This window comes from Loxodonta africana, chromosome 3 (genome assembly GCF_030014295.1).
Source record: "Loxodonta africana isolate mLoxAfr1 chromosome 3, mLoxAfr1.hap2, whole genome shotgun sequence".
NCBI classification, from domain to species: domain Eukaryota; kingdom Metazoa; phylum Chordata; class Mammalia; order Proboscidea; family Elephantidae; genus Loxodonta; species Loxodonta africana.
In genome coordinates, this window is record NC_087344.1 from 134,056,925 (window position 1) to 134,071,368 (window position 14,444).

Sequence of the window (14,444 nt, forward strand, 5' to 3'; positions counted from 1 at the left end):
GGATTCTAATGCAAAGCTACAGGGAGAGCCAAGCAAACTGCATGAGGCAGTGGAATTTCCCCCAATCTGGGACCTCTGTCTTATTCCCTCCTTTTCTTTTTGGGCATTAGTCATTCAGGACCAGTGTCCATTCTGACCTATAGCCTGGCTCAGAATTGTTTGGCATGTTCTTGGGGGTGGGGGTGGGGGGTGAATACTGGATATATACTTGAACAGATGGCCTTTCATTGTGGCCACTGATCTACTGTCAAGACACAATGGATAGGCAGACCTCACAGTGGTATATTGGACTCTGCCTAGGGTTTTTTTTTTTTAATTGCACCCTCTCTTTTAGCCAGTAAGTTTGATGGAGAGGTACAGAGATTATGGGTAATCCTTGCCCTACATACAAAGGGGAGTATGAACAAATCCAGCAATTGTTAGTCCATGCAGTATGGTTTACAATTGACTATTCACTAAATGTTAAAAGAAAAAGATGAGTGAATTTTATGCTCTGTTTATGTGAATGTTTCCCTCAAATATGTTTTCCAAGATTGTCCTAGCTATTGTCTTTATAACTCAGTGCCCAGTTGATGTGTCCTTGTGAGTTCTTGTGAGTCCAGCTGCAGCTGGGTCACATTCTTTATGCTCAAGGACAGGGAATAATGGCTCCAATATTATCTCCTGAATCATTCTCTCCTTTTGATTGGAGATAACACATCGATGATCAATACCTGGACTTAGTGGAGCTCCTAGATCGTGGCCATGACAGAATCTTTAAACTGACAGTGCTGGTTTTCTGCTGGATACCATCTAGCTCTTCACCAGAATCTTAAGTAAGAGTGACGTTTCCCTCAATCACATTGCTGAAGTAAGCAGACTCAACGTACATCAACGTTTTAGCCCAAGGCCTTCTTAAGTATGTAAGACAATAGAAGGTAAGTTTTATTATGCCGAATATTACCAGGATGCAGACTAAGAATATTACCATTCTTTGCAATGGTGATCTAGCTCAAGTATTTATTCCTGATGGTAACTAATCAAATAAATCTGGTGTTCGTAAGGGTGTTACAGTATGTAACCAAGCAGCTTGCTGTCTAGTTCTGTGTATACCCTGTTTTATTTCTTCTGTGTTATTTGTCTGAATACAACAAGAGGTATTTGCTACAACACAGATTACACTTTCTTGGGCTAATAAAAAAATCTAAGGCTATTCTGTTTTGTAAAATCATAGCTTTTTGATTTTACAATTTTTTGTAAAATCAAAAGACACTTTTCTGGTTATGATATTTAAACTTCGGTAAATTTAGGAACAGGAACTTCTAATTCGAGAGTCACAATATATAAACCCATTAGTTGGAGAGTTTAGGAGGAGGGAAAATGGTCTCTTATATCCTTTTTTAAAGTCACGTGGCTTGGTTTTCGACTCAGGAGTCTTATTCTAATGAGAGACCCTGAACCTTTGCCTTCAAGGCAGATTACACGAGGAATAAATTTACCCTTCAACTCAGAAATTGAGGAAAATTTTTATTTTAACAGTGAGAAACCCAATTCTTTGTTTGATATATTATTTAATATTAAAGTTCCTAAACATTTCCTAAGTTAAACCATTAAACTTTAGCTAGACAGATAAAACTTTTGGCCATTATCAAATATATACATATTTTTAATAAACCTCTTAAATGTTGTCTTTGTTGCATGTCTCTTATAGTGCGTTCCTTTAAGTGGCAAAAATGAACACAGTAGCAGGCCCAAATATATGTATATATATTCTTTCTCTTGTGGCATAAAAAGCAAAAGTATATAAATGTAAATTATGATGAATATCTATTAACTCAATTTAATATCAGTAAGTTCCCTAAAAGGTCTTGGGAATTATTTTAAGCCTGCATACTATAAAACATAATTACTGTTGAAATAAAGTCTGTTGAAATATTCTAAATTTTCATTCAACTTTTACTATTTCCAATACTTTTTCCAATCTAATTTTAACCCTTAAAGATTTTACCAAATAGCTTTGGAAATCACAAAGTCTCTGCTCAACTGACCAATTCATTGATATGGATATAACCTTCAGTCTCTGGCTGGGAGTGGAAACATTTTTCCAGGCCATTACAGGTGTGTCTCTTGTGATTTCTATTTTTTGGCTTCTTGGAGTTCCCCTACAATAAACAGAACTTGTTTACAGTTCTTTTATGATTGAGATCCACCCAATTCCTGGTAACTACAGTAAAGCAGCAATTTTTTCTTATGTCTTAAAAAAAAGGTCTCCACCTAGTCGGAAGGAGTTTTTTAAAAGCTTCCCTGGAGCTATATGACCTCAGAGATTGGGGGCTGGGGAGGCCTGATCCTGCCCTGTCCTCCCTAATTTTTTTTCCAATGAAAAAGACCCAAGAGTTTTAATTAGTCACAAGCTAATTAAAAGAGTGGAACACATTTACCATGAGAAGCTTATGCAGTCACAGGTTACATTATCGTAATAATAATTAACATATATTGAACATTTACTGTGTCCCAAGTGGTATCCTAATATTGTACTTTACTCATTTAATGCCCCCAGCAACCCTATGAGATGCTCTTTTTTAAAAAAATAATTTTTATTGTGCTTTAAGTGAAAGTTTACAAATCAAGTCAGCCTCTCACACAAAAACCCATATACACCTTGCTACACACTCCCAATTACTCTCCCTCTGACGAGGCAGACTGCTCTCTCCCTCCACCCTCTCTTTTCAAGTCCTTTTCGCCAGCTTCTAACCCGCTCCACCCTCTCATCTCCCTTCCAGCCAGAAGATGGCAACATAGTCTCAAGTGTCCACCTGATCCAAGAAGCTCACTCCTCACCAGCATCCCTCTCCAACCCACTGTCTAGTCCAATCCATGTCTGAAGAGTTGGCTTCAGGAATGGTTCCTGTCCTGGGCCAACAGAAGGTCTGGGGGCCATGACCACCAAGGTCCCTCTAGTCTCAGTCAGACCACCAAGTCAGGCCTTATGAGAATTTGGGGTCTGCATCCCACTGCTCTCCTGCTCCCTCAGGGGTTCTCTATTGTGTTCCCTGTCAGGGCAGTCATCGGTTGTAGCCAGGCACCATCTAGTTCTTCTGGTCTCAGGATGATGTCTTCTCTGGTTCATGTGGCCCTTTCTGTCTCTTGGGCTTGTAATCACCTTGTGTCCTTGGTATTCTTCATTCTCCTTTGATCCAGGTGGGTTGAGACCAATTGCTGCATCTTAGATGACTGCTTGCTAGCGTTTAAGACCCCAGACACCACTCTTCAAAGTGGGATGCAGAATTTTTCTTAACAGATTTTATTATGCCAGTTGACTTAGATGTCCCCTGAAACCATGGTCCCCAGACCCCTGCCCCTGCTACGCTGTCCTTTGAAGCATTCAGTTTATTCAGGAAACTTCTTGGCTTTTGGTTTAGTTCAATTGTGCTGACCTCCCCTGTACTGTGTGCTGTCTTTCCCTTCGCTTAAAGTAGTTCTTATCTACTATCTAATTAGTGAATGCCCCCCCCACCTCCTTCCCCCCGTCTCTTAACCACAAAAGAGTGTTTTCTTCTCAGTTTAAACTATTTCTCAAGTTCTTATAATAGTGGTCTTATACAATATTTGTCCTTTTGCAACTGACTAATTTTACTCTGCATAATGCCTTCCAGGTTCCTCCAAGTTATGAAATGTTTCACAGATTCCTCACTGTTCTTTATCAATGCGTAGTATTCCATTGTGTGAATATACCATAATTTATTTATCCATTCATCCGTTGATGGGCACCTTGGTTGCTTCCATGTTTCTGCTATTGTAAACAGTGCTGCAATAAACATGGGTGTGCATATATCTGTTCGTGTAAAGGCTCTTATTTCTCTAGGATACATTCCAAGGAGTGGGTTTGCTGGATCGTATGGTAGTTCTATTTCTAGCTTTTTAAGGAAGCACCAAATTGATTTCCAAAGGGGTTGTACCATTTGACATTCCCACCGGCAGTGTAGAAGTGTTCCAATTTCTCCACAGCCTCTCCAACATTTATTATTTTGTGTGTTTTGGATTAATGCCGGCCTTGTTGGAGTGAGATGAAATCTCATTGTAGTTTTGATCTGCATCTCTCTAACGGCTAATGATTGTGAACATTTCCTCATATATCTGTTAGCTACCTGAATGTCTTTTTAGTGAAGTGTCTATCCATATGTTTTGCCCATTTTTTAATTGGGTTATTTGTCTTTTCTGCAATTGAGTTTTTGCAGTATCATGTAGATTTTAGAGATCAGGCGCTGATCAGAAATGTCATAGCTAAAAACTTTTTCCCTGTCTGCAGGTAGTTTTTTTACTCTTTTGGTGAAGTCTTTGAATGAGCATAAGTGTTTGATTTTTAGGAGCTCCCAGTTATCTAGTTTTTCTTCTATGTTCTTTATACTGTTTATGCCTTGTATTAAGGCTCCTAATGTTATCCCTATTTTTTCTTCCATGGTCTTTATCGTTTTAGATTTTATATTCAGGTCTTTGACCCATTTTGAGCTAGTTTTTGTGCATGGAGTGATGTATGGGTCTTGTTTCATTTTTTTGCACATGTATATCCAGTTATGCCAGCACCATTTGTTAAAAAGACTGTCTTTTCCCCACTTAACTATTTTGGGGCCTTTGTCAAATATCAACTGCTCATATGTGGATGGATTTATGTCTGGGTTCTCAATTCTGTTCCATTGGTCTGTGTATCTGTTGTTGTACCAGTACCAGGCTGTTTTGACTACTGTGGTGGTATAATAGGTTCTAAAATCAGGTAAAGTAAGGCCTCCCACTTTGTTCTTCTTTTTCAGTAATGCCTTACTTAGCCGGGGCCTCTTTCCCTTCCATATGAAGTTGGTGATTTGTTTCTCCATCTCATTAAAGAATGACCTTGGGATTTTGATCGGAATTCTATAAATGTATAGATAGCTTTTGGTAGAATAGACATTTTTATAATGTTAAGTCTTCCTATCCACGAGCAAGGTATGTTCTTCCACCTTCTGTGAGTCTCTTTTGGTTTCTTGCAGAAGTGTACTGTAGTTTTCTTTGTAGAAGTCTTTTACATCTCTGTTAAGATTTATTCCTAAGTATTTTATCTTCTTGGGGGCTACTGTAAATGGCATTGATTTGGTGATTTCCTCTTCGATGTTCTTTTTTTTGGTGTGGAGGAATCCAACTGATTTTTGTGTGTTTATTTTATATCCCAATACTCTGCTGACCTCTTCTATTAGTTTCAGTAGTTTCCTGGAGGATTCCTTAGGGTTTTCTGCAAATAGAGATACTTTGACTTCTTCCTTGCCAATCTGGATGGCCTTTATTTCTTTATCTAGCCTAACTGCTCTAGCTAGGACTTCCAGCACAATGTTGAATAAGAGCGGTGATAAAGAGCATCCTTGTCTGGTTCCCGATCTCAATGGGAATGTTTTCAGGCCCTCTCCATTTAGGGTGATGTTGGCTGTTGGCTTTGTATAAATGCCCTTTATTATGTTGAGAAATTTTCCTTCTACTCCTATTTTGCTGGGAGTTTTTATCATGAATGAGTGTTGAACTTTGTCAAATGCCTTTTTCTGCGTCAATTGATAAAATCATGTGATTCTTGTCTTTTGTTTTATTTATGTGGTGGATTACATTAATTGTTTTTCTAATGTTGAACCATCCCTGCATACCTGGTATGAGTCCCCCTTGGTCATGGTGAATTATTTTTTTGATATGTTGTTGAATTCTATTGTCTAGAATTTTGCTGAGGATTTTTGCATTTATTTGTGAGGGATATAGGTCTATAATTTTCTTTTCTTGTGGTGTCTTTACCTAGTTTTGGTATCAGGGAGATGGTGGCTTCGTAGAATGAGTTTGGGAGTATTCTGTCCTTTTCTATGCTCTGAAATACCTTTAGTAGTAGTGGTGTTAACTCTTCTCTGAAAGTTTGGTAGAATTCTGCAGTGAAGCCGTCTGGACCAGGGCTTTTTTTTTGTTGGGAGTTTTTTGATTACCTTTTCAATCTCTTCTTTTGTATTGGGTCTATTTAGTTGTTCTACCTCTCTTTGTGTTAGTTTAGGTAGGTAGTGTGTTTCTAGGAATTCATCCATTTCTTCTAGGTTTTCAAATTTGTTTGAGTATAGTTTTTCATAGTAATCTGGTATGATTCTTTTAATTTCATTTGAGTCTGTTGTAATATCTCCCATCTCATTTCTTATTCGGGTTATTTGCTTCCTCCTCTGTTTTTCTTTTGTCAGTTTGGCCAGTGGTTTATCAATTTTGTTGATTTTTTCAAAGAACCAGCTTTTGGTCTTGTTAATTCTTTCAATTGTTTTTCTGTTTCCTATTTCATTTAGTTGAGCTCTAATTTTTATTATTTGTTTTCTTCTGGTGCCTGTGGGTTTGTTTTGTTGCTCTCTTTCTGTTTGTTGAAGCTGTAGGAATAATTCTTTGATTTGGGCCCTTTCTTCCCTTTGCTCATTTTTTTAATTGGATTGCTTGTCTTTTTGTTGTATAGGTATTGGATTTTCCTATATATTTTAGAGGTTTGCCATAGCCAAAATTTTTTTCATAGTCAGTATGTTCTCTTTTTACTCTTCTGGTGAAGTCTTTTGATGAGCATAAGTGTTTAATTTTTAGAAGATTCCAGTTGTATAGCTTACCTTCTAATGTTTGTGTATTGTTAGTTATGGTTTGTATCCTGTGTTTTAGGATATGTGTATTAGGGCCTCAAACCTTGACACTGTTTTTTCTTCTGTGACCTTTATAGTTTTTTAATTTTATGTTTAAGTCTTTGATCCATTTTTTAAATTCTTTTTTTGTGTATGGTGTGAGGTATGAGTCCTAATTTTTTTTGCAGATAGACATCCAGTTTTGCCAGAACTATTTTTTTAAAAAGATAGTCTTTTCCGAATTTGATGGACTTTGGGCTTTTGTGGAAGATCAGTTCACATTAGGTGCACAGCTTTACATCTGGGTTCTTGATTCTGTTACATTGGTCAGTGTGTCTCCTGTTGTACTGATACCAGGCTGTTTTGAGTGCCGTAGCTGCGTAGTAGTTTCTGAGATCAGGTAGTGCTAGTCCTCCTTTATTCTGTTTCAATAGTGCTTTACTTAGCCAGGGCCTCTTCATTTTCTGTATAAAGTTAAGGATTAGTTTTTCTATCTTTTTAATGAATACTGTTGGTATTTAAATAGGGATTGCTTTGTATTCGTAGATTGCTTTGGGTAGAATTGACATTTTCACAATGTTGATTCTACCTATGCATGAGCATGGTGTGTTTTTCCATATATGTAAGTCTTTTTTAGTTTCTTGTGGTAGCGTTTTGTAGTTTTCTTTGTATAGGTCTTTTACATCCCTGGTTAGATTTATTCCTGTTATTTATTTATTTATTTATTTTTTAGGGGCTTTTTTTTTTTTATTGTAAATGGTATTGCTTTCCTGATTTCATTTTCATAGCTCTCTTTATTGGTGTATAGGAATCCAACTGATTTTTGTATGTTTATGTTATATTCTTGTATCTTGCTACACTGCTGAATCTTTCTGTTAGTTCCAGTAGTTTTCTCATGGAGTCTTTTGAGTTCTGTATGTGTAGTCTCAGAACATCTGCACATAAGGACGGTTTTACTTCCTCCTTACCAATTTTTTTTTTTACCAATTTAGATGTCCTTTATTTATTTTGCTTGCCTTTATTGTTCTACTTAGGGCTTCTGACACAATGTTAAATAGGAATGTTGATAAAGGACATCCTAGTCTTGTTCTTATTCTCAAGGAGAATGTTGTCAGCCTCTCTCCATTAAGAATGATGTTGGCTGTTGGTTTTTTGTAGATGCCCTTTATTATTTGAGGAATTTCCCTTCTATACCTATTTTATTGGGAGTTTTTTTTATCAGATATGGGTGTTGGAATTTGTTGAATACTTTTTCAGTGTCAAATGAGGTGCTCATATGATTTTTTTTTAATGTGGTGAACTACGTTGATTGATTTTTCTAACGCTGAATCATTCTTACATGCTAGATATGAATTCCACTTGGTTGTGGTATATTATTTTTTGATATAAAGTTGAATCCTATTGGCTACAATTTTGTTGTGAATTTTTGCATCTATAATCATGAGAGATAAAACTAGTGCCATCGATAGCAATCTATAATTTTCTTTTTTTTTTTTTGTGGTATTTTTTGCCTGGTTTTGGTGTCCAGGTTATGCTGGCTTGATAGAATGAATTTGGGACTATACTTTCCCTTTCCAAGTTCTGAAATAGTTTGAGTAGTACTAGTGTAAGCTTTTCTCTGAATATTTAGTAGAATTCTCCAGTGAAGCCATGTGGGCCAGGGATTTTTTTGGGAATTGTTTTTATCACCTTTTCAATCTCTTCTCTTGTCATGGGTCTGTTCAGATTTTTGACTTCAGTTTGTGTTAGTTTAGGTAGGTAGTGCGTTTCTAGAAATTTGTCCATTTCCTCTAACCCAGTGCTGTCAAGTCAATTCCGACTCATAGCGATCCTAAAGGGCAGGGTAGAACTGCCCCATAGAGTTTCCAAGGAGCTTTCCTCTAGGTTTTCAAATTTGTTGGAGTATGGTTTTTCATAGTACTTTGTTATGATCTTTTTTATTTCAGTTGGGTCTGTTGTAATATCCCCTATTTCATTTCTTATTTGGATTATTCGCATCTTTCCGGTTTTTCTTTTGTCAGTTTTGCCAGTGGTTTGTTGATTTTGTTGATCCTTTCAAAGAATAAACTTTTGGTTTTGTTGATTCTATTTTTTTTATTCTTTATTTCTGCTCTACTCTTTATTATTTCCTTTCTTCTGTGTGATTCTTTTTCTGTTCTCTTTTATTTGTTTGAGTTGTGTAGCTAACGTTTTGATTTTGTCCCTTTCTTCTTTTGTGATGTGTGCTTCTATTGCTATACATTGACCTGTGTGCACTGCCTTTGCTGTGTTCCAAAGGTTTTGGTATATTGTGTTTTCATTCTAGTTTGATCCTAGGAATTTTTTTATTTCTTCTATTATCCAGTGTTTTTTTTTTTTTTTTTAAGCAAGGTGTTATTCAGTTTCCATGTATTTGATTTTTATTTTCTTGCTCTTCCTGTTAATTTCTACTTTGATGCTGTTCTGATCAGAGAAGATACTTTATCTTATTTCAGTGTTTTGGATTTTGTTCAGGGTCGCTTTGTGGCCCAAGATATGGCCTATTCTGAAGAATGTTCCATGTGTGTTGGAAAAGAATGTGTATTTTGCTGCTGTTGGGTGGAGTGTTCTATATATGTCTGTGAGGTCAAGTTCGTTGATCGTGGCCTTTAGGTCTTCAGTATTGTTTTCAGTTTCTAGATGTTCTGTCCTTTAATGAGAGCGGTATGTTGAAGTCTCCTACTACTGTGGAACGGTCAATTACTTTTTTCAGTGTGGTTGGAGTTTGTTTTATATATTTTGGAGCTCTGTCGTTGGGTGCATAGATATTTATTATGGTTATGTCCTCATGGTTGTCTTTTTAATTATTATATTTTGTTCTTCCTTTTCTTCTATGGTTTAAAGTCTATTTTATCTGAGATTATGATTGCCACTCTTGCTCTTTTTTGATTGCTGTTTGATATATTTTTCCCCGTTGTTTGATTTTTAATATATTTATGTCTTTGTGTCTTGTAGACAGCATATTGATGGATCCTGTTTTTTTTATCCATTCTGTCACTCTGTGTCTCTTTATGGATGCATGTAACATTTAAATTCAACATAATTATTGACAGCTGTGAGTTTGTTGCTGCCAATTTGTGCTTCTTTTTGTGATGCTGACATTTTCTTTGTTGCTTTTACTGTCCTGTGCTGAATTCATTTCGTTTGTGGGGTTTTTTTCCCATTTGTTTTTGTAGATTTTGTGTTTACTAAGACTATGTTTTTCTTCTTTATTTTGATGAGTAGGTTTTTTAACTTTCTTTGTGATTACCTTGAAATATATCCCTGTCTTCCTAAGTTTAAACCAGTCTTTTATTACTTGATATAGCCTTGATTTCCTCTCTATCTGAAAGCTCTATACTTACACCATTTATTCACTCCTTTATTGCTCTGATGTTGTTGTCATTTACAGATTGACCTCTCTGGTTTCCTTTATGTAAATATTTTAGTATTGTTTTATCTTTGAGAGTTCATTACCGAGGTTGGTATATGGCTGATGCTGTGTGTGTGGCATCCTAGGTTCAGGTTGTTTCCTGATGTTGGTGGTTCTCTAACTGAAGGACTCCTTATAATAATTCTTGTAATTTTGCTTTAGTTTTTACATATCCCCTTAATTTCTGTTTATCTGGAAATGTCCTGATTTTGCCCCCACATTTGAGCAAGAGTTTTGCAGGATATATTAATCTTGGTTGGCAATTTTGTTCCTTCAAGGTTTGATATATGTCATCCCATTGCCTTCTTGCCTGCGTTGTTTCTGCTGAATAATCAAAGTTTAATCTTATTGTTTTCCAGCTGTATGTGACTTTTTGTTCTGTCGAGCTGCTCTTAGGGTACTTTTAGGGTCTATCCTAGATAGGGTTCATTGAGCTTCTTGGATCATCAGCTTTTCATCTTTCATAATATTAGGGAAGTTTTCTGTCAGCAAATCTTCAATGATCCTCTCTGTGTTTTCCATTTTCTCTCCCTGTTTTGGAACTCCGATTACATGCAAATTTTTGCATTTGCTTGGATCCCGCATTGTTCTTGGGGTTTCTTCATTTTTTTCCTCGTTAATTTTCCTCAGACGAAACGGTTTCCAAGAATTTGTCTTCAATTTTGCTGTTCATGTCCTCCAGTGTTTCAAATTTGGGCCTAAAACCTTCTATTGCACTGTCCATTTCTGAAATCTTGTTGTTTATCTTTTGGATTTCTAATTGCTCTTTTTGTATGATTTCCAGTTTTTTGTTTATTTCGGCACTTTGTTCCTGTATTATTTTCCTGAATTTTTCCATTGTTTTGCCTCCCTTTTCCATGACTTTGTCTGTTTTTTCCTTATTTTTGTCTGTGTTTTCCTTCATCTCTTTGAGGGACCTGAATATTAGAGTTTTGAATTCCCTGCAGTGTAGTTCCAGTGCCTTTTTTGCTACCAGAAGGTCATCTGATATTTTACTTTAGACGCTTTCTGGAGTCATTCTGTCCTGATTTTTTATGTTTTGTTATTGTCTGCTCTTTCTGAGATGGTCAGGAATTATTTTCTTCTTTTATTGATTGTATATTTGTTTCATCCTGCTTTTTTTGTTTGTTTATGTCTGGGCAGGTGAGCTGGGTGTATTTTGTTGCTTGCTCATCTTTAGGCATGCTACTTCTCACCAGCTTGTTCATGTAAGCAGGGCCAGTTGCTCAATGATGGTGCAGCATGGCAATTCCAGCAGAGGGGATAGGGGATGGATCATTTGTGGCATGTACTGGGACCAACAGGGTAGGGCTAGGGTGCAGTGCAGCCTAGATCTGGTGGTTTGTGCCTGTACAGCTCCAGGGAGCAGCACTCCATGCACAGTACAGATAGGCAGGAGAAAGGGAGAGGATGGGATATGTGGAGTTAAGTGGGTGAGAAAAAGAACAGAGAGAAACAGAAACAAAAAAAGAAAGAAAAGAAAAAGTGAATAGAATGATGGCACCTTAGGATTCAGTGAGTGGGGCAAAGCAGACCCAGCAAGGCCGTGTGCCAGTGGTTTTCTAGCCAAGTGATATGGCTTGGCCTGTGAGAAGGGGCATGAGTGGCACATGGGGCTACATGGGCTAGAGAAGGGAAAGAAATGAAAGGAAATACAAAACAAATAAAAACAAACTAAAACAAACAACAACAATATATAAAAAAAATGTTGCTGGCGAGCTGGCCATTGGGGGCAGGGTGGAATTGAGGTGGTGATGAGCTGATGTCTCTTTAGCCAAGCAGTGCAGCTCAGCCTATCAGGAAGGGGCAGAGGTAGAACAGAGCCTAGATGGGAGAGAAAATGAAAAAGGACAAGGGGAAAGATAAAGAAAATAAAAAATGTGATGCTGAGACAGCTGAGGAAGCTGACCTGTGGCACGGAAGTGGGGAGGCCATGTGTGCCGGAGGCTTTCTAGCCAAGTAGTACAGCATAGTCCATCAAGAAGGGGGGGGGTGGTGCATGGGGCTAGGTGGGTGGGAGAAAGGAAAGGAAGGAAGGGAAAGAGAGGTAAGAAACCTAAGTGAAAAAAATAAATAAAATAAAAAGTGGCACTGACAGAGCTTCCTGGGGTGGCATGGACCCAGGGAATCTGTGTGCCAGTGGCTCTCTTGCTGAATGGTGTGGCACAGCCTGTCAAGAAGGAGTGGAGATGGCACACATGGCTAGGTAGGCTGGAGAAAGGAGAAGGAAGGGAGAGAGAGATAAGAAACTGAAAAAAGGAAAAAAAAAATGGCACTGGAGGAGCCTGCCATTGGGGTGGTGTGGACTGGGGAGGCCACATGCTGCTGGCTCTCTTGCTGAGTGGTATGACACAGCGCGCCAAGAAGGAGCAGAGATGGCACACACAGCTAGGTGTGTGGGAGAAATTACAGGAAGGAAGGATGAGAAACATAAATAAATAAAAGAATAAAATAAAAAATGGCCCCGAGGGAGCCTGCCAGTGGTGTGGTGGGGACCTAGGGAAGCTGTGTGTGTGTGGCTTTCTAGCTGTGCACTGTGGCACAGCCCATCAAGGAACGAAGATTGCACACCATGCTAGCTAAGCAGGAGAAAGGAAAGGAAGGAAGTGAGAGAGAGAGGACAAAGAAACAGAAAGTAAAACAACAACAACAACAACAAAAAGTGACACTGAAGGAGCCAGCTGCCAAGGACATGGCAAATCCAGGTGGCAAGGAGCTGGTGTCTCTCTGGCACAGCAACAATGCCTGTTGCAGAGCAGTGGAGGCCATGTAGAGGGAAGAGGGGAGTGGGATTGGGAAGCTTGTATCCCTCTTTACTGGATGCTCTGTCTCCTGTTGAAAGTTCTGTGAAATTGCCTTCTCATGCACTCTGTCCACCATTCCTGGTGCCTGAGGTCCAAGATGACAAGTCTGTGCTGCATTAGCTGGTAGGGGACTTCCACTCCATAGATCTCCTTGTTCCCTGTTCTCTGTCAGTTTCTTATTCCATTCAGTGCTTGGTTGAGTTCTTTATCCCTTTATTTGACACTTAGGGTTCCAGGATTGACATTTGTATCTGTTTTACTTAGTTTTTTGGGTCTTTTCTATAGGGGGACACTGTGGTGCTTCTGTCTGTAGTGCCATGTTGGCTCTGCCTCCAGGTTCCATAGTATTTTATTGTTGATGGCAATGTTGCCTGTGAATAAAGACAGTTTTATTTCTTCCTTTCTAATCTGGGTGTTTTTTGTTTCTTTTTCTTGGCTGATTGTACTGACTTACACCTCCAGCACAATGAAGAGTACTGAAGTGGTGAAAGTGGCCATCTTTATCTTGTTCCTGATGTCAGAATAAAACATTCAGCCTTTAACTATTAAATATAAGGTGGTTGTTGTTTTTTGGCAACCCCATTCACCACAGAACAAATGTTGCCCCGTCCTGTACCATCCCCATGATTGGTTGTGGATTGGACTGTTGTGATACATCTGGTTTTCTTTGAGTGAAGTTTGGAAATAGATCTCCAGGCCTTTATTATTGTCTGTCTTAGTCCAGAAGCTCCACTGAAACCTGTTCAGCATTATAGCAACACACAATCCACCATTGACAGGGTAGTGATAAAATACAGTGAAGAAAAATTAAAATATTTGCCACTATATAGAGCTCACTATTTTTCTTCATTTTTTTTTTTTCACTAAATCGATTCACAGTGGTAGGGATGCTGAGTACATGATACAATATTAAAATTGTGCTTTGGGTCAAGGATGACAGACTCTCTCTTTCCTTCCCTTTCCCTCTCAACTGAGATTTTTTTCCTTCTAATTGATAAGGGAAAACATGGTCAAGACACAGTAAGGAACCGTCTGGAACATCTTGGGTATGGAAATTAGACTGACTCCTTCCTGAACCATAGGAATCCTCCCCCTTCAATTCTCTTGGCATTCAATTTTTTTTGTACTCATTTGTTTGATATCCCCGTTCATCAAAAACCTGTTACTTTCTTAAGAGAGGAACCACAACTGTGTTTCCCAGTGCCTGGTAAAATACCTGGTATGTGCTCATCAAAAAGGCCTGCGTAGTGCATATGGTTAATGCTCTCAGCTGCTAACCAAAAGGTTGGAGGTTTGAGTCTACCTAGAGGTGCCTTGGAAACCCTGGTGGCCTAGTGGTTAAGTGCTACGGGTGCTAACCAAAGGGTTGGCAGGTCAAATCCACCAGGCGCTCCTTGGAAACTCTATGGGGCAGTTCTACTCTATCCTATAGGGTCGCTATGAGTCAGAATCTACTAGACGGCTCTGGGTTTGGTTTTGGTTAGAGGTGCCTTGGAAGAAAGACCAGGCATTCTACTTCCAAAAAGTGAGCCTTGGAAAATACTATGGAGTTCACTTCTACTCTGACACACATGGGGTCACCATGAG